Below are 24,370 nucleotides of genomic sequence, written 5' to 3' on the forward strand. Positions count from 1 at the left end.
GTACAGTTCAAACTCCGGATCTCCCTTTACTACCCTTTTAGCCGTGCCGGGTCCGTGGAAGTCCTTCTGCAGATGAAAACATCCGCGGCCGGCAAGAGAGCAATTCCTTGGGCCCGGCTTGGTGGTTGGGTGAGCTGAGAGTCCCTTTGTGGTCGCCAATTGTTGGAAGGCAAAGGTTTCCGGTCCGTTCCCAGCCGGGAGTCACCACCGACGCTAAAAGAAAGTTTCGTGAAGACAGCTGCCTGGAAGTTATGAGTTTTATTGAAGAAAAATGAACGGGAAGGATGAGACACAGCTCTATCGTTCCCGGGTCTGCAGCACCCCATATACAGTTTGGTTTTCACTTTTATACAGTTTTTCTTGCCTCAGGCTATTGTGTAAAATTCAGTTTTTAAAAAAGTTCTTTTATTCTGGATGATTGCTCTGATCTTGATTCCCTTGTCTTCGGATTTCGTTTGTCTGGTATCTCGTCCTTGGGCTAATCCTATCATAAAACACGAGGAGGGTGTTTTCCTGTTTGGGGTGCTTATACAAAGGTGTCTGCTCTATGTAAATGGTCATGATGTTTGTGTTATGTTGGAATTGGATTTTGTGCTTTTGTTATTCTGGCCGGTCATTGCTAGATTCAGGGATTTCCTAACTCTGTTACCCTTTTCCTAATCCTATTATCTTATATTTCTTTTGTGACCAAGTGTAACCTCTTCCTGGCTATGTGTGTGGTTTTCTCTGGCTATGGCTCCTGGCTACGTGTTTATTAATTTTTCCTGTGCATGCCGTCTGGGTTATTTCTGTTACCTTACTACACTTACCGTTTGATATTTTGCAGAACCTGCAATAAGAAGGCTTTATAAGTTCATTCTCTTCAATGAAGCCATGTAGCTCAGGTCTTTTTCTTATTCTACACCCACGCTTGGGAGGTTTGGGGGTCAAATTTACATCAAACATCTTTGGAATCAGAGGTTGCTATCTTCAAGAGACTGCTGGAATTAAGGACTACCTACACAAACTACCCAGCTCTTGTAATGACAAGTCCTTAAGCCTTGCGCATGCCCAGAATCACGGGGGGTATGACATGCCCAGGCATGTCCCCGGCATGCCTCTTGCGCATGCCCAGAATCACAGCGGGTGGGTGGGTATGACATGCCCAGGCATGCCTGAACAAGGCTTAACACCAACATGCTTCCTGGCGGCTTGCCTCTTGTGAACATTTTAATTCCTGTTAATATTCCTTGTCTTTTCCTGTAGGTGGGCTTCAAACAGTTACATGAGGATTTGAGGGTGCAATTGGCAAAATATGTGTCTTTAGATTTTACAAAGGTAAAAACCAGCTGCGGGGTTTAAAAGGGCTGTGTTTTTTTCCCCAGCCTTCGAGGAAATGTTTTTAAATCGACCTAGAAATAAATACCTTTTAGAAAAAAAGGTGGGTTAAATGCAGGGCCTGTCTTCACAAAAGTTAAAACCATCGTTGGAAGAAATGTCCTTCTGGGTTCGGCTCCAAGTGGGGAAAAAGACACTGGAGACATGAAGGCTGCTTGGAAAGATGGTTTTAATGGTGGACAGGACCACATGGCTTGAGTCCTGAACAGTAAAGGTGATCATATGCTTCAATGTTGGTGGAGAAGAGAAGAGAAGAGAAGAGAAGAGAAGAGAAGAGAAGAGGCTTGCTAGGCTTTTTATAACCTGTTCAGTCCCACCTCTCTGTTTCCTGTTCCTGTGTAAGAAATGTATTCTGATTGGTTGTCAGACTCACATGGGCCCATGCAGAGGCAACTCTCTAGGCTGAGTCCAGGTTTGGTTGAATTCTCAGAGTTCTCAGATGCCATGTGGTCAGTTGAGTAAAGGCTTATATTATCCTGCCTCCATTCCCATCCCCCTAGAGCTGAAGGGGAGAACTCTTTATCATGTAAATGGGCTGGTTTGGTCACCTTAATGGCCCATTGACAAAGTGGGTGGAGGCAGGAAGCTACAGGGAGCTATTCTCAATTTAAAACATGTTTCTTCCTTTTCACATCCAGGGAAATATAATATTCTGCCTTTTCAATATTTCCTAGGATATTTCATTTTTCTGGGAGAGGGCTGGGTGATAACTTCCTACACCATCATTGCCTAGAAATAAATACCTTTTTGAAAAAAAAGTGGGGTTAAATGCAGGCCCTAGGTGCTCCTCCCCCCCCCCCCCAGCTTTTGAGGCATTGATTTTTAAAACTCCACAAAAATTAAAACCATCATTAGGCTAGAATGATTAGAAATAAAAAAACATTTTTTTTAATTTCACAACCCCCCCCCCCTTGAATATCCATAGAATTAGTCTAGGGTTAAACTAATCATGTATCCAGAGGCTTGGCATCTTTCTTGATGGATTCAACACATCTTATCTGAAAATAATAGGGCTGGGCTAGGCTCTTGCACCACCATCTGTTAGGGCTACTCATACTTATCATGATGGGCTTAGGCCAATACAACATATCCGGTTAGGGTTATGACCTTGTGAGTCCTGCACCATGTGGGGTTAATTATGCACATCACATCCGGGGAGGAGGGCTATACACGTCATATCCGGAGGGTGGGGGCTGTGCACGTCACTTCCGCTTAGGGGCATGATCTGGTGATGTAATCAGCACGTGGGTTTGTTTACTTTGATGATGTCACTTACCAAAAGTACTGATAATTTTCATTTAAAAAGGTATACATTCTTTCTACTAACCTGTGCCAACAAGGTATATGGATTGGGTACTATTGCATGGAGGGTGAGAGTATTTTTATTCACACCCCTCAAATCCTGTATGAAACGCATAGACCCATCTGGCTTTTTAACAGGTAGCACTGGGGTATTACAGGGTGAAGATGTCTGAGTTATGAGTCCCTATCCCAAGAAATTATCTATAATGGACTGGAGACCCTGCTTTGCCTCCCATTTAATATTATATTGCTTTATATTAGCCACTTGTCCCCGCTGGAGCTAAAGCCACTGTGACTGGTTTAACAAGTACTGCCTTCCCTGGCTGTCCTGCTGCCCAAACCCAAGGTTTCACAGCATTTTCTATTTCTGGTGGAATTGGGGAAATTTCTTCTTTTATTACTAAGGCATTTGCTCTCCATATTTCCTCTTGTGGTATCTTCATCTTTATGCTTCCCCCTTTGCATGTTATGGTTACTTGTAATTTATTAAGGATGTCCCATTCCTAAGAGTGGGAGTGGACATTCCTGTAAATACAGGAACTGGTGAGTTAACACAGTGTGCCCTATTTTACATTCTAAAGGTTGTAGAAAGGGGGCTGAATTAGCTTTTCCTGAAGCTCCAACAATTGGTATCTCATCAGCAGTCTGAGGAGCAATAGGTCTGTTAAGGACAGATCTGTTCACTCCTGTATCTATTAACAACTTGTGTTTAACACTCCCCCCTCCTGATTTGGACTTGCACCAGGGATTCGGTGGTTGGAGGAGCAATAGCTCCTTGCCCTTGGCCTCTTCACTCTTTTTTTTAAAGAGAGTTTTTTTTTATTTAAACAAACACACACAAAAAAGAATCATCTTACATTACATCTTGTAGAAAGTGTGTCAATTGGTTACAAATAACTTTCATGCATCTTCCAGTCATTACTTATAATTCATATCAGTTATGTGTTTTAAGTCAAAAATTTTTTAAGGATCTTACTTTCAGCATACCACAATTCTCATTTGACTAAAATTGTTTTAATGTCCTTTTGTCTAAAATAGTGCATAGTTAAAAACACAACCACATAATGACATTTTGTTAATTATTACAAAAAACAGTGTGAAGTTCTCAGAAGATGACTTAATTAATTTACTAGCCTCGAGACAAAGTTCAAAAGAAATCCGATCATTTATTAGGATCAACATTCTGGCGTGGACTCCTGTGGAGCTTTTGCTTAATTGCGTTTCGCTTTCGCTTAATTGCGTTTGAACTTTACCCCTGTATCACCTCCCTTCTGTCCTGCGTCATAACTCATATTCTCCAACTAGGCTGTAGACATGAGATCCGACTCCGGCCGAAGGCATGCATGGAATTTCCCCTTCCATGCCGGCCTGATAATAGTCATGGCAACGCTTTAGAAGTTGACATCCGGCTCCCCTCACTTCCCGAAAGCGACCTGTGTGACACAAAGACAATTTGAGAATTCACTGTCCCTCAGATACCCGGGTGTGAGTCCCTTGGTGTGAACTGGGGCCCAGGGAGGCAGTGGGGCTTGCTGATTGTATACTTGGCTCCTCGCTATGCATCAGCAGCCCTGCCCGAGCTCCTCGAGCTAATCTCAGCGACGGCAGTTGAGACTCCCAGACTCTTGGTCATGGGGGACTTCAACTTGCCGTCAATGGGAGCGGCTTCCGAGGTGGCCCGGGAGTTCATGGCTTCCATGACGGCCATGGACCTGACCCAATTAGTGCAGGGCCCCACTCACGAAGGGGGCCACACACTGGACCTCATTTTTGTATCTGAACAGTGGACGAGTGATCTGGGAATAGGGGATTTAGTCATCACGCCCCTGTCATGGTCAGACCACTCATCCCTCCGGCTGGACTTCCCTGGCGCTATCCCCCACCGCGAGGAGGCGGAACCAGACTCTATAAACTGGTACCGCCCCAGGCGCCTGATGGAATCTGATAGATTCCAGACGGAGCTTGGGCCAATTCCTGTAGCCTTGTCCCGCTCCCGCTCCGAGGACCTAGTGACTGCCTGGAATAGGGCGACGACTGGGGCCTTGGACCGGGTTGCGCCTTTGCGACCTCTCCTGCGGCATCGACCCACCCGGGCTCCTTGGTTCACTGAGGAGCTTAGGGTGATGAAGCGCCACAGGAGACGTCTAGAGAGCAGGTGGAGGTCCTCACGCTCCGAATCTGACCGAACACAGGTAAGAGCCTATTTGCGGACTTACCTTGTGGCAATAAGAGCGGCCAAACGTAGGCATTGTGCTGCTCTTATTGCGTCCGCGGATAACCGCCCTGCCGCCCTGTTTAGGGTGACTCGCTCCCTTTTATCGCAGAGGGCGCGGGAGACACCCTTACAGGGTAGAGCAGAGGAGTTTGGGGAATATCTTCAGGACAAAATCGATCAGATCCGGAGCGGGTGGACCTCCGTCAGTGGACCAGACGAGCCGCCAACAGCGAGTCTTGAGAGACCATTCTGGGAGGAGTTTGACTCTGTTGCCCCCGAGGATTTGGACAGGTTGCGTGGACGGCTGCGACCCACCACTTGTTTAACGGACCCGTGCCCCTCCTGGCTGGTACTGGCAGCCTGGGAGGTGACACGAGGCTGGCTCCTGGGCCTGGTGAGCGCATCATTGGGTGAGGGATACTTACCAACCGCCTTGAAAGAGGCGGTGGTGAGACCCTTGCTCAAGAGGCCTTCGCTCGACCCAATGGAGCTAGCTAACTATCGTCCAGTCTCCAACCTCCCCTTCGTGGCGAAGGTTGTTGAGAATGTGGTGGCGCAGCAGTTCCCGCGACACCTAGACGAATCCGACTATCTAGACCCACGCCAGTCCGGCTTCCGACCCGGGCACAGCACCGAGACAGCCTTGGTCGCGTTGGTCGATGATCTCTGGAGGGCCAGAGATAGGGGTTGCTCCTCTATCCTGGTCCTATTAGACCTCTCGGCGGCTTTTGATACCATCGACCATGGTATCCTATTGCGCCGGTTGGAGGGGATGGGAGTCGGAGGCACCGTTTTGCGGTGGTTCGGCTCCTACCTCTCCGACCGGAAGCAATGTGTGTTGACAGGGGGACAGAGGTCGTCCCTGAGGCCACTCACTTGTGGGGTGCCACAGGGGTCGGTCCTCTCGCCTCTCCTGTTCAACGCATATGTGAAGCCGCTGGGTGAGATCATCCGTGGTTTTGGGGTTGAGTACCATCTCTACGCTGATGATACTCAGCTGTATATTTCAACCCCAAACCACCCCAACGAGGCTGTCGAAGTGATGTCCCGGTGTTTGGAAGCCGTCGGGGTCTGGATGGGGGACAACAGACTCAGACTCAACCCCTCCAAGACCGAGTGGCTGTGGTTGCCGGCACCTCGGTTCAGCCAGCTGACTCCATCGCTGGCCATAGGGGGCGAACAGTTGCCCCCTGTGGAGCGGGCGCGCAATTTGGGTGTCCTCCTTGATGCCCGGCTGTCAATGGAGGACCATGTGGCAGCCGTGGCAAGGGGGGCATTCCACCAGGTTCGCCTGGTGCGCCAATTGCGCCCCCTACTGGACCGGAGTGCCCTGCGCACGGTCACTCATGCGCTGGTGACGTCTCGCCTGGACTACTGCAATGCCCTCTACATGGGGCTTCCCTTGGGACGCATCCGGAGACTGCAGCTAGTTCAGAACGCAGCCGCGCGGGTTATTATGGGAAGTACCCGTTACTCCCACGTAACACCTCTCCTGCGCGAGCTGCACTGGCTACCTGTGGCCTTTCGGGTGCGTTTCAAGGTATTGATCACCATCTTTAAAGCGCTCCATGGCAGAGGACCTAGTTATCTGCAGGATCGCATCCTACCACACACGTCCCTGCGACCTATCCGCTCACACAGGGAGGGGCTCCTCCTGGTGCCGTCTGCTAGGCAATGCCAGCGGGCGACACCTAGGAGTAGATCCTTCTCTGTGATGGGCCCAACCCTCTGGAATGACCTCCCCCCAGACATTCGAACTACCACCGACCTCCGTTCCTTCCGGCAAAAGTTAAAGACTCACCTATTTCAATCAGCTGGCCTGGCACTTTCTTAGTTTTACCTCCCGGGATTCATTTATTTTAATTGGGTTTGGGGTTTTAATAGGCTTTTAACGTATTATATTTATTATTCTATTACAGTCTCACAACCTCCTTCACCTACGTATTTAATTATTTAACTGTTTATGTATGTATTTTACAACGTATTTTAGTGACTGTACACCGCCCCGAGTCCTCTCCAGGAGAGGGGGCGGTCTATAAGTGTGAATAATAAATAAATAAATATATAACTTAGGGATGTGTCCCTCCCCCAGGCTTGCTTGGATTTTCTGCATGGAATTTTGCTATGAGGCGATCAGCCTGGATATTTCTACTTTTCACCCAAAATGCCTCTGATAATGCGTAGCCCTTCCACTTGATTAAGTATTGGAGTTGTCTCCTGTGCCACCTTGAATCGAGGATTCATTGAACTTCATAATAGGTTTGGCCCCCTATGACCATAGGGCCCAGGGGTTCCCGGGGTAGTGGTCTCAGAGTGAATCCGATCACAGGTTTTAAGAGGCTACTATGAAACGCTGGGTGTATCTTCCCCAACAATCGAGGTAGTTTCAATTACACTGTGACTGGGTTGATGATCTTTACTATGGTGAATGGTCCCATAAAGTCTGGCCCCAGTTTCTTGCTAGGCAGTTTTAATCTCAAATATTTTGTGGAGAGGTAAACCTTCTCTCCTACCCGGAATGGCTGTTGCGGAGCCCGGTGTTTATCTGCCTGTTTCTTATAGGTTTGTGCCACTTTAGCCAGTGCCTTTTTGACATTTTCCCAGGTTGATTTCAGCATCGACATCCAATCAGTCAAACTGACTGAGGAGGGGGGATCCCTTGAATACTCAGGCATTGGGACGAAGTCCATACCGCTCACTATTTTGAACGGTGTGAGTCCTGTGCTACTGTGGACAGCAATATTGTATACGACCTCAGCAAAAGATAAAAGGTCTGCCCAATTGGACTGCTGATAGTTCACGTAACACCTCAGGTACTGCTCTATCATGGCGTTCAGTCTCTCTGCTGCCACATTGGTGCTCTGATGAAAAGCTGAACTAAGACACTGAGATGACCCAATGGACCGCAGGAACTCCCTCCAGAACTTAGCTGTGAACTGGACCCCTCTGTCTGAGATAATTCTTCGAGGTACTCCATGCGGTCGGTAGATATGCTTCACGAACAGTTTAGCCAGCTTGTGAGCCGAGGGTAGTCCTCTACAGGGTATGAAGTGTCCCTGTTTGGAGAACAAATCTATTATAGTCCAAATCACCGTGTTTCCCCCACTTTTTGGCAACTCTACTATAAAGTCCATTGTGATCTCCTCCCACGGCCTCGTTGGCTCTGCTACTGTTTGCAGCAGTCCGGGGGGAGTTTCCTGGTCATCTCTTCATTGTGGCGCAGATGGTGCAACTTTTCAGGTAACTATCCACATCTTTCATTATGCCAGGCCACCAGAATTGCCTCCGGGTTAAGTATAAAGTCTTTAGGAACCCAAAGTGGCCTGCCGGTTTGGCATTGTGACTCCTCTGGAGAACTAGGGTATGTAGGGATTCTGGTAGAGTTTCGTCCCCTTCCATGCAAGGTCATCTCTTTTCGTCAAGATGTGTTGGTTGTTTTGGAACCAGGGGTCTGCTAGCAGTTCAGTTTTGAGTCTCGTGGTTAGATCGCTTGTGGGTTGGCCTTGCTGGTCACGGCGTTGCCACCTGGTGGTTACTTGGGCAGCTGTTTGAATAGAAGGAATGATGGCATCCACTACGTGCTCCCGTTCGCATTTGTACTCAGGCATGCGGGAGAGGGCGTCAGCTAGAAAGTTCGTCCCGCCCAGAATGTGCTTTAAGACAAAATCAAAACGGTTGAAGTATTGAGCCCATCGGATGATTTGGGTGATAGTTTCCATGGGGTCCTAAGCACTTCCTAAGCGGTCCAGACTTCAAACGGTTTCTGGCTCCCTTCCAACAGGTGTCTCCAGGTTAGCAGTGCCCATCTCACTGCGAAAGCCTCCTTTTCCCATGCGGCCCATCATCTCTCTGTGTCTGTGAGCTTGCAGGAGGTGTAGGCGCAGGTTGTAAGTTTCCTTGGTTGTTTCCTTGGAGTAGCACTGCTCCCACTGCCAGATGGCTGGCGTCTGCCTGGATCACGAAAGGTTGCTCGGGGTCAGGATCCTTCAGCACTGGCTCCTTTGCAAACATTTCTTTTAGTGTCTCGAATGCCTCTTGGCAGGTTAGCTCCCATGGTAGGGGTTGTCATGGACGAGGTTTCGTTCCTGGGCTCCCTGTCTTCAGGAGGTCTGTCAGGGGTTTGGCAGTCTTCGCAAAGGAGGGGATGAATTGCCTGTAGAAGTTTGCGAACCCTAGGAAGCTTTGTAGCTGTCTGCGGGTGCGCTGGGGATGCCAGCTTAGGAAGGTTTGCAATTTTGCTGGGTCCATCTCTATTCCCTCATTTGACACTCGGTAACCCCGGTAGTCTAACCGTGCACGGTGGAATTCGCATTTTGATACCTTGACGTACAGGTTGGCTGCCAGAAATTTCTCCAGTACTTGGCGGACCAGGGTTACGTGGTTGTCCATGGTCTCCGTGTAGATAAGGATGTCATCTAGGTAGACGAGGACCCCCTTGTAGAGCTGCTCGTGCAACACCTCGTTTATTAACTGCATGAATACCGCTGGGGGGCCCTGCAGCCCGAAAGGCATCACTTTGAATTGAAAGCTCCCTAGGGGGCAGTTGAACGCTGTTTTCCACTCATCTCCCTCTCTGATACGTACTCGGTAGTATGCTTCTTTGAGGTCTAGTTTGGTGAAGACTTTTCCCTTGGCCAGATGAGACAGCATATCCTTCATGAGGGGGTATAGGTTGTGTACGCACACCCCATTTATCCCTTGAAAGTCCACACACAATCTCATGGTTCCATCTTTTTTTTCTTTGAAGAGGACTGGTGCCGTGACCCATGGCTTGGCTGGCTCAATGGACCGCCTTGCTAGGTTTTTGTCTATGTATTTGCGCATCTCTTGCATTTTCCAGGGCGTCATGGCATACAGTTTGGGCTTGGGTAGTTTTGCCCCGGGGATGATTTCGATAGCACAGTCTGTCTCCCGGTGGGGAGGTAGAACATCACACTCTGTCTCGCTGAATACTTCTGCGAGGTCCTGATATTCTATCGGAATCAGTTCGGCCTCTGGGGTTTTGTTGGATGTGGTTGCCAGTTGTACTCGTGGGCTCTCTTGGGGGGTTTCCAGCGTGGGTGGTGTTTTTGCTTGCTGGTGTGGGAGGGGTTGGGGGCCTCTTGCTATCCTAAGTCTGCAGGTACCCCCTTGCCACCAGATGGTTGGTCCCCACTTGTCTAGCCAGGAAAGTCCCAGTATGACTGTGTCTGTCATTTTGGGGGCTATTATGAATCGAATTACTTCCCAGTGATCTGCTAGCTCTAGCCTCACTGGTTCAGCCAGGTGGGTGGCATAAGCTCCTCCCATTAGGGACCCATCGACCTGCTCGAACCGGATTGGGTGGGCCAGTCTTTTTGCTCTCATCCCCAGTTTCAGGACTGTGGTTAGGTTGATCAAGCACCTTGTGCAGCCTGAGTCTATTATGGCTTGAAAATCCCCCTGATTTTCTGTTTTTGGGGCTGTGACGCATATTGGAAAAAGAAAAGGGTGAATTGATTCACTCACCATTGGGTCATTTTCTCCCTCGTCCTCGCTGTCATATGATTCGGGCGACTGGTTGTCGTTGCCTGGGGTTCCATCACTTTTGCCTGAGGGGAAAGGGGCCTTTGCAGCCTGGAGGGCTTTCCCAGACATGTTTGTGGTACGTTTGGACCCTCGTTCTGGTCGTGCCTTGGGCGGTGGGTCTGGCCTTGGTTCTGGGGCTGGGGTTGGGCATGCAGCTGCCATGTGGCCCATCCCCCCACATCTGTAGCATTTCAGCAGACTTCGAAGGAGGGCTGGTCTCAGAGCCTGCTGTGGTGTTGTGGTTCCCTGCCGGCTGGGTGGTTTCAGGTCGGGTTGACCTCTCTCTTGTGTGTCTGGTTGCTTTGTCATGTCGTTGGTGCACAGCCCGCTGTCGACTTTTGTTGCTACTCAGAACCACTCAGAGAGTTGATTTGGGATGTCGCAGTATGCAGTTACCTGGGCAATTTGCTTGTCCAGGCTTGTTCTGAAAAAATGCACCAGCAGCCGCTCTGGTAAAGGGGGTAGCCTTCCTATGACCCTCCTAAATTCACGGATGTGCTCTTTGATCCACCTGTTCCAATTAGCTGGCTTAGCCGATTTATAGCTCCATCTTTCACCTCCTGGCAAACATCTTATTGTGGAATTTTTAAGGGAATTTTAATCTTATTTGTATTTTAATTAAATATGGTACAGTATATTTTCTACCTCCTCCGTCTATGTCTATGTTTATGTATATGTATTCTATTTTGATATGTATATGGTTTTTAATAATGACTGTACACCGCCCCGAGTCCTGCTTAGGAAAGGGCGCAGTTTATAAATAAAAGTTTGATTGATTGATTGATTGATTGATTGATTGATTTGATGGGGCGGGCCCTCTGCTTTAGGTTGCTGAGTTCCTCTTCCACATAGGGGTCCTTCTCCACCTCCTCAAATCTTGCCTCTAGCAGTTGCAGGAAGTCATCTATGTCTTGCAGTTGGGGGGCTCTCCTCTTGTGGAGGGCGGCTAGCCATTCCCTTGCTTCTCCCTCTAGACCCTGTGCGACGGTATTCACCATGGCTCTGGGGGATGGGTAGAAGTGTCCATAGCGTTCTAGGTGGATATCAGCTGAATCAAGGAATAGGGCTAGCTGGTCTGAGTCTCCGTCAAACTTTCCCCTGAATTGGGGTGGGTCATTCAGCCCTAATCCCCCAGCCTCCTGTCGGCCTTGGTATGCTTGCACCTTATATGGCTGGTCATCTTCTTCACCCCTAGTTCGGAGAGAGGGAGGGGGTTGCCTGCTCTTGGCAGCCTGCCTGCTACGTGGGAGAGGCACTGGTTGCTGTTTTGGGCTCCTTCTCCTTTTATCGGGAGGGGGAGAGGGGCTGCGCTCCAGTCTCCTCCCTTCAACAGGATCAGATGTCCCTCCCCTCTCTTTTGGGCGGCATGATGGGTGGCTCAGTAAAAATCCTCCCTCTGTTGCTCTTTTGCACTCCCTCGAGATTTCATCTGGGGCTTTGGGAGCCTGACCTGTTTCCAGTCCCACCTTCAGTCCACTCTTTCCAGCTTGCTTGAGACCCTTCCCTGTATCTGGGGACTAGGGCAAGGGAATTTCCACCAATACTTATCTTCTCTTGCTTCTGCTTCTGAGAAAGAAATCGCTGCTTGGCATTGCCGCATACCTCCAGCCGCAATCAATCTCCTGTTGCCTGATTTTCCCTCCAAGCAGCCCAAACATTGGGGGAGTGCTCGGAGCATCTGGGCTTCAGGAAACCCAGATTTTTTTTTAAAAAAAGTCAGTTTTGGCTCTCTGTGAAGTTCCCAGAAGACGACCTAATTAATTTACGAGCCTCGAGACAAAGTTAAAAAGAAATCCAATCATTTATTAGGATCAACATTCTGGCGTGGACTCCTGTGGAGCCAAAACTGCTTTCGCTTAATTGCGTTTGAACTTTACCCCTGTATCTCCTCCCTTCTGTCCTGTGTCATAACTCATATTCTCCAACTAGGCTGTAGACATGAGATCCGACTCTGGCCGAAGGCATGCATGGAATTTCCCCTTCCATGCCGGCCTGATAATAGTTATGGCAACGCTTTAGAAGTTGACATCATCCTTCATAACATAACATACTCTAAATAAGAATTAATTAGCAAAATTTCTAAGCCTTTTTTTTCCAAGTCACTGTTTACAATTTGTATCTAAATTCCTTTTGTTAGGACAGTACATATACATATCCTTAACAATATCCATTAATTTCTGAATTTCTAAGAATATCTTTTGCAGGCTTAAAGTTTCTTTCTGCTGTTGAAATTGTCCCATTATCTCCAGCTAACAAACACTGCTGCTCTAGCTTGGAAGGTTTTTACAAGATTAAGCATAGATTCACAATAAATTTTTATTTTCACTTTTCTCTGGTTGAAGATGTACTTCAAAGGGACATCTGCATGCCCTTCCTCTTATCACTCTCTAAAAACAAGCAGTGAGACCTTGGAGCGCCAAGCCAGGACAATCAGCAAGAAAAGTAAAAGTGTTTTGTTTCCAATACACAAACCTCCAGCCTCTGAGTAGCAGTGTTATTGTTGCAATTTTCTTTGTTTCTTTTTGTATCTTTTTTGTATTTCAAGTTGAAAAAAAAGTCCCATTCTTGAATGAGTTAGAAAAACACCCACGGTAATGAAAGAGGAGAATTTTAGTCCATAGGTTACAAAGAGTAATAAAAGAAAAAAGAAGAAAACTTAATCCATTCGTTTTAAAAGGCTTGCATAAATTCCATCCATGAAGATAGCATTTAAAAAGTAAGATAACCCACTGTCCAAAACCATTCCAAACTTATTTCTTCTGTTCTCCAATTTAAATTAATTTTAAGTTTTTTATAGGCAGTCTCTTTTAAAACAGTAAAAATTCCTCACCAGCTGGAAACACTTTCTCTTTCCGTATCCTTCCATTTTGGAGCTGCCCAGACTTCATCAGCCTTGGCTGGATTTTTTGTCTCCAGCTTGAAGAACTTCTCTTGCATCGATCAGGGCCTTTGCGATGTCTCTGAGATCAGCAAGACGTATTCTTCCTGTTCACCGTCTCTGCGGGATGGTTTAGGTCTGATTGGACCACCCAGCGGCAAAAGTATCTGCTGCAGTCTCGGAGCATCGACACCGCACATCCGTATCGTCGCGACATTGGCTCCTCCTCACATTTAAGAGGACAGAGAAGAAGTTGGAAGACTTAGAGCATCTAACAGTAAAATATGATGAAGAAGTTGGAGATGTTTATCAAGTGGAAAAAGTGGAGGTTAGAAAACCGAAGAGGAAAATGACCATAAAGAAATTAAATTTGCTGATAATTATGGTGATTGGTTTGTTTCTGGAAATGGAAAGAGTGGAATAAGGAAAGAGGAATTACATGGAGGGGAAATCTACCCCAGATGGCAAGACACAGAAAAAGAAAAAACAAAAGAATTTATGGATTTAAAGAAAGAAATTTTATTAGCAACATCATTGATAACACTACTGACAATCAAAGATAAGCTGATTAAGGAAACAGAAGAAGGTCATTGAAATTACATGAGAGATTTTATAAGCAAGGAGTTGCTAAGAGGAGTCCATATAAATTTGATTAAGGAGATGATTAGAGACTGACACCACAAATGGCAGAAGACATGAGACTGTTTTGCTACTGGAAAGATACAGGTTGATAGATGGAAGTGTATAATTTAAAACTAGTTAAACTTTGTGAAATGTAGTGACAATAGATATAGTTAAATAAATAATTGATAATGATAATAATGTATACAATGTGTAGTGTTATGATAAGTAATAATTGGATATGAATATTGAATGGTAGCCATGAAAGGAAGAAAACCGCCCTGCCGCCCTGTTCCGGGTGACCCGCTCCCTCCTTTCACAGAGGCAGCGGGAAGCCCCCCTGCAGGGTAGAGCAGAGGAATTTGGGGAATATCTGCAGGAGAAAATCGCTCAGATCCGGAGTGAATGGGTCTCCCTCAGTGATCCAGGGGAGACGTCGGAGGCGAGCCTTGAGGGTCCATTCTGGGAGGAGTTTGACTCTGTTGCCGCCGAAAATATGGACAGGTTACGTGGGCGACTGCGGGCCACCACATGTTTATTGGACCCGTGTCCCTCCTGGCTTATACTGGCAGCCTGGGAGGTTACACGAGGCTGGCTCCAGGGACTAGTGAACGCTTCGTTGAGCGAGGGGTCCTTGCCGGCCGTCTTGAAAGAGGCGGTGGTGAGGCCCCTACTTAAGAAGCCTTCTCTGGACCCAGCAGAGTTAGCCAATTATCGTCCTGTCTCCAACTTTCCCTTCTTAGCGAAGGTTGTAGAGAGTGTGGTGGCGCAACAGTTCCCTCGCCACCTGGAGGAAATTGATTATCTAGACCCGCGCCAGTCTGGTTTCCGGCCCGGCCACAGCACGGAGACGGCTTTGGTCGCGTTGGTGGATGATCTCTGGAGGGCGAAGGATGGGTGACAACAGACTCAAGTTTAACCCTTCCAAGACGGAGTGGCTGTGGCTACCGGCGCCCCGCTTCAGCCAGTGCGTTCCATCTCTGGCCATTGGGGGCGAACAACTGCCCCCTGTGGACAGGGCACACAATTTGGACGTCCTCCTAGATACCCGGCTGTCGCTGGATGACCACGTGACGGCCGTGGCTAGGGGGGCGTTCCACCAGGTTCACCTTGTGCGCCAATTGCGCCCCCTGCTGGAGCGGGACGCCCTGCGCACAGTCACCCATGCCCTGGTGACGTCTCGCCTGGACTACTGCAATGCTCTCTACATGGGGCTCCCCTTGAGATGCACCCGAATGCTGCAGCTGGTCCAGAATGCAGCCGCGCAAGCAATTGTGGGGAGTTCTAGGTACTCCCATGTAACACCGCTCCTGCGCGAGCTGCACTGGCTACCTGTGGCTTTTCGGGTGCGTTTCAAGGTGTTGATTATCACCTTTAAAGCGCTCCATGGCTCAGGACCTAGTTATCTGCGGGATCGCATCCTACCCCACACATCCCTGCGACCAATTCGCTCACACAGAGATGGACTCCTCCGGGTACCATCCGCTAAGCAATGCCGGCGGGCGGTGCCCAGGAGTAGGGCCTTCTCTGTGATGGGCCCAACCCTCTGGAACGACCTCCCCCCCGATATTAGAATCATTGCTGATCTCCGCTCCTTCCGTAAGAAACTCAAGACCCACCTGTTCCAATCATCTGGCCTGGCCCAATCACAATCACAATCACAATCACAATCATAATCATAATTTAATCCCCGACTTTCCTGGCCGGTATTTTATATTTTAAATTTTAAATTCTGGGGTATTTTAATTGGTTTTAATTACTAGCTAATTTCATGTTCATTGTACAGACTTTGTTTAATTTGTTTCTCTGTGATTTTGTACTTCCGTTGTTTATAGTGCACTTTATTCCTGTCTGTACACCGCCCCGAGTCCCCTTGGGGAGAGGGGGGCGGTTTATAAATCGAATAAATGAAATGAAATGAAATGAAGATTAGAAATCCTTTTGGATTATATATAAAGGTTAATAAAAAAGAACTAAGTTAGATTCAGTTAAGTCTTGATTATTAGGGGGGGGAATGTTATGATACCGGATATAGTCAAATAAAGGAGGGATAATGATAACAATGTGTATATATGTATGGGTACAACATAAGGAAACTGGATATAAATTGTAAACAGTGATTTGGAAAGGAGGATTAGAAATTTTTTTTACTGAATATTATGGATGTTTAGCTAGAATAGGACATAAGGATTCAGTGTTATTGGAGGATTTTAGAAATAGTAAATGGAATGCCAGTATGTGGTTATGTAATAAATCTTGGTATATTTTATGATGAAGGACATTTAAACAATGATAGTCAAATGAAAATGGAGGTATGTTGATGGTAACATGTATAAATATCTGAGTTAAAATACTTGAGTTAATATGAATTATGCTTGATGACTGTGGAAGAGATGCACGAAAGCCTTTTGTAACCAACTGATACACTTTCTACAGTATGTAAAGGAGGATTCTTTGTGTTGTGTTTGTTTTGAAAATTAAAAATAAAAAAACCTTTTAATAAAAAAATAGAGATTTAGCTTAAGTACTGGAATCTAAAGTAGTTAGGGATGAAGGTGGGGAAGAGAATATAGAAATAAAAGTGAGGAGACAGGAGACTAAAGCCTGTTTTTTTATTAAAAAAAACATTACCCATTATCATTTCATTATTATTGTTATAATTAATATTTATTAACAGGAAATCCTTTACTATTTATATCCAATTTCTTCTCATCAAGCCAACACATGTATGTACCTTGTTGTCATTATCAATTATTTATTTAACATAGCCATTTAAAAATTACTAAATTATTACTTACAAATTATAAAACTTAATTAATTTTTTGTTTCAACTTTCATATCTCCAGTAACATTACCCCTTTATAACACATCCAAAATAAGGGTTAATTAGCAAAAATTTCTAAGCCTTTTTTCCAAGACACTGTTTGCAGTTTGTATCCAAATTCCTTTTGTTAAACCAGTACATTATATATCATTAACTATATCTCTTATCATTTTAGTATTATTATTATCATTAATATTTATTAGCAAGAAATCATTTACTATTTATATCCAACTTCCTCCCGTCAAACCCACACAAATATTTACCTTGTTGCCATTATCAATTATTTATTTAACGTAACCATCTAAAAATTACTAAATTACTACTTACTAATCACAAGGATTAGCTAATTTTCTATAGTCAACTTTCATATATCAACCTGTGTCCTTCCAATAGGCATACAGTCTTGTTTCTTTTGCCATTTGTGGAATTAGTCTTCTGTTTATTTCCTTAATAAAGTTTTTATGGAATTCTCTCCGCACTTTATTGCTTGTTGCATCTCTCAGGTAATCTCTGCACCCTCCATTTACTGCTTTAATTAATTTATCTTCGGTTGTCGATCGTGCTCCTAGTAAATTTTCTCTCCTTAAATCCATCATTTTTTCCCTTTTTTCTTCTTCTGTGCCTTGAAATTTGGGGTAGAGCTCCAGTCCATCAAATTTCCTTTTCCTTACTCCCCTTCTTTTCGCTTTCAGCCACATTCATTCCGCTAATAAAATCATCGGATTTCTTATCTTTTTATTCATTTTTCCCTTTAATTTTTGGGGCTCCATCTACAACATTTTTTACTAGTAAAAACTCTAGTTTTTCTATCTTCTTCTCAGTTACCTCCAGTAACTTTTGAATTCCAGCGAAGATATTTTGCAACATCAAAGTTTCCTCTTCTGAGAAATGATCCATATTTCTAAATTATTGTTTACTGCCGCCCTAGCTTTACAAGCTATTTTTTTTAAGTTAGCTCACACGCAAATACGTTTGTAATCTTCAAAAGAAAAGGGTTCTGTTGTTTTTTCCTCTCATGCCGATAAAGCTCTCAAAAGACATCTGTGTAAACACTCTGTGTCCTTGGCTACAGCGCTTTGAGGTACAGAATCAGTCAGATCAAAGGGGAAACAGGAGCGAGTGCGTAATTTAAAAAAAAAACCCTCTAGCCTCCGAGCAGCAGTTTCGCTTCCTTTCACTTTCTGATATTATCTTCGGCTTAAGGGAAACAAAGTTCTTGAATAAAAGTTAGTAACAAGTAGTTGAAACTTTGTTAAAATAAAGAAGAAGTCCTTAGTTTAAAAAGTAAAGCACCAAAAAATAGAAGAAGAAAATCGGTCCGTTCACTTTAAAAAGAGGAGAAAAAAAAGGTTGTGATCACTTCAATCCACAAAATATAATTACAAAAAAAAGAAAGAAACACTTTCCAAGGCAATCCACTGCAGGTTAATTTCACTGCTTATTTCTTCTACTTAAGGATTTAATTATCTTAAAAAAAATTTAGGGCAATCTTTCTCAAAACAGAAAAAGTTCTCACCAGATGGACACACTTTCTCTTTCTGTTTTCCTTCCGTTCCAGAGCTGTCCCGACTTCATCAGCCTAGGCTGCCTTTTGTTGCCAGCTTGAAGACCTTCTCTTGGATCAATCAGGGACTTTGCGGGGTCCCTGAGATCAGCAAGACATAGTCTTCCTGTTCACTGTCTCTTCGGGATGGTTTAGGTCCGATTGGACCACCCAGTGGCAAAAGTATCGGCGTCGGTCTCAGAGCATCGAGACCGCACGTCCATACTGTCGCGACGTTGGCTCTTCTCTGGCCTCTTCACTCTTCTTCTTCTGCTCGCATGGCTATAGCCATTGGGCATTCACTCTTCCAATGTCCTTCCTTTCTGCATATAGTACACTGGTTGGGTTCCACATCCTCTACTTCCTTGAGCTACCTGAACTCCGCCTCCTTGCCGTCCTCTTCCACCTTTTCCTTCCTAAGGGCATCTGCTAGGAAGATAGCTTTTCTGTGAGTCTTCTGAATTTCTTTCTTATTTTCTTCTTGTCCTCTGTTAGTAAAAACTTTATAAGCTATCTCAACCAATTCTGAAATGCCATACAAGAGTAAGGATTGATAATTTCGTAGTCTCATATTGTCTTGATCATCATCCAGATCCCATTCTGGCTCTATGAGGGGGCATTCCCAGCGGCTGTCATTCTCATGCTCTTTTTTTAACTGCCGCTCCATTGCCCCCCTCACCAGTCTCCGTTCCTCTGGTGTTAAAAGGACATCCAGCAATATCTGAATGCTTGCCCAAGTGGGGATATGTGTCCTTATAATAGATAAGAACAAGGAGTGCATTTTCTCTGGGTCTTCCCTATAACTGGGATTTTGTTGCTTCCAGTTATAAAAGTCAGAAGTAGAAAATGGTGTGTAAACTAGCACTCAACAGAATCTATTTCCTTCTCCTACCACTATATTTTCTTGGAGTGAGACTGCATCTCTGGTTTTAGTTTTGAACGAGATTGGATGACACAAGAGTCACTCACTCTTTGATTACATTGTTCCTCAGCCTCCCGCCTTCTCTGGGATCTCCTTGTCTGGAGCATCCCATTACATGAGTAAGTAGTGGGTGGCAGACCAGGCAGACGTGCACTGGGTTTCTTTAATTTAGGATCCTGTGCTGCGCATACAAAAGTTCCTTCACAACTGCAATCTTGTAGCAGAGATGGGCTGTTTGCCAATTTCACAAAAAGTTCCAGATTTTGAATGTCAGCATGTTGTTTCTGCTCCAAGAGGGCAGTTCTCACTTCTTCAATTAATTGGTGATTGATTGATCCTTGAGGTGGCCAGATCCTGGTTTATCTAATTTTAAGTATGGCCATACTGACACACAATAATGAGAAAAAGTTGTCTTAGTCCCTATATCTAATCCCCCTAATATTTCAAAATTTGCCAAAATACAACCTACCGATGTATCTTTGGACAGCTTCCCTTTTGGCAACTCTGTCACCCCTCGGCTGGATGCCTTTTTGCTGCCCCGATTTCCCATTTCAAAGCCAGATCTCAGGTTGATTCAATACAATACAATACAATACAATACAATACAATACAATACAATACAATACAATACATTACAATACAATACAATAGCAGAGTTGGAAGGGACCTTGGAGGTCTTCTAGTCCAACCTCCTGCCTAGGCAGGAAACCCTATACCATTTCAGACAAATGGCTATCCAACATCTTCTTAAAGACTTCCAGTGTTGGGGCATTCACAACTTCTGGAGGCAAGCTGTTCCATTGATTAATTGTTCTAATTGTCAGGAAGTTTCTCCTCAGTTCTAAGTTGCTTCTCTCCTTGATTAGTTTCCACCCATTGCTTCTTGTTCTACCCTCAGGTGCTTTGGAGAATAGTTTGACTCCCTCTTCTTTGTGGCAACCCCTGAGATATTGGAAGACTGCTATCATGTCTCCCCTAGTCCTTCTTTTCATTAGACTAGACATACCCAGTTCCTTCAACCGTTCTTCATACGTTTTAGTCTCCAGTCCCCTAATCATCTTTGTTGCTCTTCTCTGCACTCTTTCTAGAGTCTCCACATCTTTTCTACACCGTGGTGACCAAAACTGAATGCAGTATTCCAAGTGATCTTTATTCTATCCCTCTGTTTATGCAGCCTAGAAATGTGTTGGCTTTTTTTGGCAGCTGCTGCACACTGCTGGCTCATATTTAAATGGTTGTCCACTAGGACTCCAAGATTCCTTTCATAGTTATTAATGTTGAGCAAGGTACTTGTGCATTTCATTTTTGTTACCTAAATGTAGAATCTTACTCTTTTCACCATTGAATTTCATTTTATTAGATAGTGGCCAATGTTCAAGTTTGTCAAGATCCTTCTGTATCTTTAGCCTATCTTCTGGAGATCATATTGACCATTCTCTTATTTTCTTCAACCTCAGGATCTAATGTGGTATATTGCCTGAAGGTTTGATAAATGCATTCTAGGAATTTCCCTGGATTTTCATCCTGTTTCTGTTGAATTTAATAGACCTTCCCTAAATTCTTAACTTTTGCAGTATTCCAAGTGTGGCCTTACCAAAGCATTATAAAGTGGTATTAACACTTCACGTGATCTTGATTCTATCCCTCTGTTGATGTAGCCTCGAAATGTGTTGGCTTTTTTGGCAGCTGCTGACTCATATTTAAATGGTTGTCCACTAGGATTCCAAGATCCCTCTCACAGTCACTACTATTGAGCAAGGTACCACCTATACTGTACCTGTGCATTCTGCTTTTCTTTCCTAAATGTAGAACCTTACTTTTTTCACCATTGAATTTCATTTTGTTAGATAGTGCCCAATGTTCAAGTTTGTCAAGATCCTTCTGTATCTTAAGCCTATCTTCTGGAGTGTTGGCTATTCCTGCCATCTTGGTGTCATCTGCAAATTTGATGAGTTCCCCATTTATTCCCTCATCCAGATCATTGATGAAGATGTTGAAGAGTACTGGGCCTAAAACAGAGCCTTGGGGTACTCCACTGCATACTTCCCTCCATGAAGATGCAGTTCCATTGAGGACGTTGAGTGCGGTTGGTCAGCCAGTTACGAATCCATCTGGTGGTGATGCTGTCTAACCCACATTCTTCTACTTTATCTAGTAGTAGGTTATGGTCTACCTTATCAAATGCCTTACTGAAGTCCAAGTAAACTATATCGACGGCATTCCTCTGGTCCACTAATTTTGTCACTTTGTTGAAGAATGCAATAAGATTAGTCTGGCATGATCTGTTTTTGACAAACCCATGTTGGCTTTTGGCTATTACTTTGTTTGCTTCTAGGTGTTCGCTAATTTGTTGCTTGATTATCTTTTCCAGAATCTTTCCTGGTATTGCGGTCAGGCTGATAGGTCTGTAGTCTCCTGGATCTGTTTTTTTTCCCTTTTTTGAAGATGAGAACCACATCAGCTCTTTTCCAGTCCTCTGGTAGTTCCCCGGTGCTCCAGGATCTCTGAAAAATATAGTTCAGTGGTTCTGAGATCTCATCTGCCAGTTCCTTCAGAACCCTGGGGTGTAGTCCATCCGGTCCTGGTGATTTGAACTTGTCTAGGGTAGACAGATGCTCACTTACCATTTTCTTCCCTATTTCAACTTGTGTTCCTAATCTGATTTTTGTGATGCTGTTTTTGATAGGTTGGACTGTTTTATCCCAGATACAAAACATGAGTTAAATAGTTCTGCTTTCTCCCTGTTGCTTGTCACCTTCTTGCCACTTTCTCCCAGCAATGGACCAATTGTTTCCTTAACTCTTTTCTTGTTTTATTCCTCTTATCCCCTGGGACATCTCCTGTCCAGTCCTTACCTTTCCTCCAAATTTTGCCTCTTTCTTTTCCTCCACTGGTGGTTGTTCCTGCTCCTTGCTTTCTTCTTACTGAGGCTGGATGTTCATTTAGACAGTGGCTCATAGCATTCAATCAATCCACTCTATTCATCAGATAGACACACGGAACTCTGCATCACCCCTTGCTTTTCAGAGTACTCAATCACTGTCAAAAGACTCATGAGCCCTGAGGGTGGCTGGCAGTGCAGAAACACACAGTCTTGGTTACCAACCCAGGAGTTTTATTTCAGAGCATTTACACACCTTTCAGCCACTAAGTCTTACCTGTCCAGGGGCCCTCCTCTAGTAGTCTTTGGTGTCTTCCAATTGAATCCAGGCATGGAATCCTGGAATGAGCCCCCAGATTGTTGTCCCCAATTTGGGTCAGAGCCTGGTGCCGAAGCCAATGATGGACACCAGACACGCAGTGCAGGTTTTCTGATTGCTTTTTATTGGAGTACTCCAAGGGAAAGGGCTCCTGGTCAAAAGACCAAGAACAAAGGATTAAGTAAGCTTTATACATTTTCACTAAAGAAGGAGGGACAAGGTGAGATAATAAGAAATATCATCTAATAAACATTTCAGTAATACTTCTACAATTTGTTCTATTGATCTCTAGCTGTCCCTATTCCTAAACCTTGGCTAATGAATGCCCCAGGAATTATCTAATACACGTTTCATTTGCTGCAGGTCATCTCTATTCCTAACTTTTAGCTGAGGTCTGCAAATTGTCTCATTCTTGTTACTTTTATCAGCTTTCTAACTACCCATAATTGCTACAAGCTTTACACATGCATATTTTCTGTTAATAAGCAGTCTTTGTTCTTGCCAGACAGACCCCACAATTAGTCTTCCTGATTTACTTTCAAGTGTGTGCCATGACCTTGCTTTCTTTTTTTAGACAGCTCATCACAGCATTTCTTTTTTTAACCCCTCGCCTTATCTTTCTCATTTCTTTCCTTGTCTCTTCCCAATTCCTACTACTTTCAAACATGTACCACCCTTCACTCTCCTTACGAGCGAGCGCTATTCTTACTGTTACTATCTTCAATATTTTTATTATATACTTACTTTACAGCATGACCTCTGCCATACTGATAAAAACTCTATTTTTAAAAAACAGAAGGAACCTGGATTTTTGGGGGGTTTGGGGTTTGTTTTTTTAAACAGAAGAAACACTGTCTAAGAGTTGAATATTATAGAGAAAGAAACAGAAACTGAAAGCAAATAGAAAAGGGAATGTAGAGGAGATAGGAAAGTGGTTTCAAGATGCGATTGAATTCCTTCTCTCATCGCCCAAAGCAAATATGCCATGCCAAAATTCTGCGCCCTATATGTATATACAGTACTATCTCTCTGGGGGCTTTGTCCTTCTGTGGCCGGCATGGAGGTGGCGATCGGCTCCGTCTGAGCTCGGGCGCCGTTGTTGGCTTGAGAACCGCTCTCTTCGGTTCACGAGGACGCGCTGGTTTCGTCTATTTCGGCAAAGCGGTGACGCTAACTGCGCCGACAGAAGCTACTGGTTGGCGGGGGAGGACCCGGCTGTCTTGCCTCCACGGCTTTCGTTGGCGCCGCCACTACTGGTGCTGCTTGTGCAAGGGAGGGATTCGGGACAGGACAAGGAGCAGTCTTAACCTGCTTTCGAGCGCTGCCTGGGCAGAAAAGACGCGAGAGCTCTCCCCAACCGCTCCAAATTGACTGGAGGAGGAGGTGGCTGATCGGCTGATGCTCAGATCCATTCCATTGTATTTGTATCCCCCGTAAGAGCCGCCGTGCATGTTGCCTGGATCTCTATAGGATCCATCCATGGATCTGCCGGCCCCATAATTTAACAGCTGATAGTCTGGGGCATTAGGGTAGCGTCCTGAGAACGAATGTACAAAGTAATAACTCATGTGGGTTTGTATCTTGGCGGGTTTGATTTGTGGGGTTTGTGGTGGTTATAGCCCCGGTGCTTGAGAATTTATGATCTATTAATGAGTTATAGCGATGCATTGTACTTCGTTTTTGCTATGTATGAGGCCAAATATGGGTGTCGGGGGGGGGGGTGCGTTTGGGAATCACGTGCTTTTGTTGACCAGTCGTAAATTCTCACGGATGACCTCAAGAGGCAATTCATGCTCTATATGGTTACAAATGCGGCCAATCCGCTCTCACAGGGAGGGCCTTCTCCTGGTGCCGTCCACGAGGCAATGCCAACGGGCGACACCAAGGAGTAGGGCCTTCTCTGTGATGGGCCCAACCCTCTGGAATGACCTCCCCCCCCCC

General features: G+C 45.2%; 1 long non-coding RNA gene and 1 pseudogene across 2 annotated transcripts in view; both read right to left on the bottom strand.

Moving 5' to 3' along the window:
* The window catches only part of LOC309400370, a 74,648-nt gene that overhangs the window by 29,978 nt on the left and 20,300 nt on the right, over window positions 1-24,370 (bottom strand). The gene's annotated exons all lie outside the window — the stretch shown is intronic.
* On the bottom strand, window positions 38-23,997 carry LOC309400289 (homeobox protein Hox-B5-like; annotated as a pseudogene). Its single transcript has 3 exons — window positions 23,447-23,997; window positions 22,388-22,580; window positions 38-213 (listed from the first exon to the last, which is right to left on the bottom strand). The product of its transcript is annotated as a homeobox protein Hox-B5-like (transcript).

This window comes from Natrix helvetica (assembly GCF_964273705.1).
Source record: "Natrix helvetica genome assembly, chromosome: W".
NCBI lineage: Eukaryota > Metazoa > Chordata > Lepidosauria > Squamata > Natricidae > Natrix > Natrix helvetica.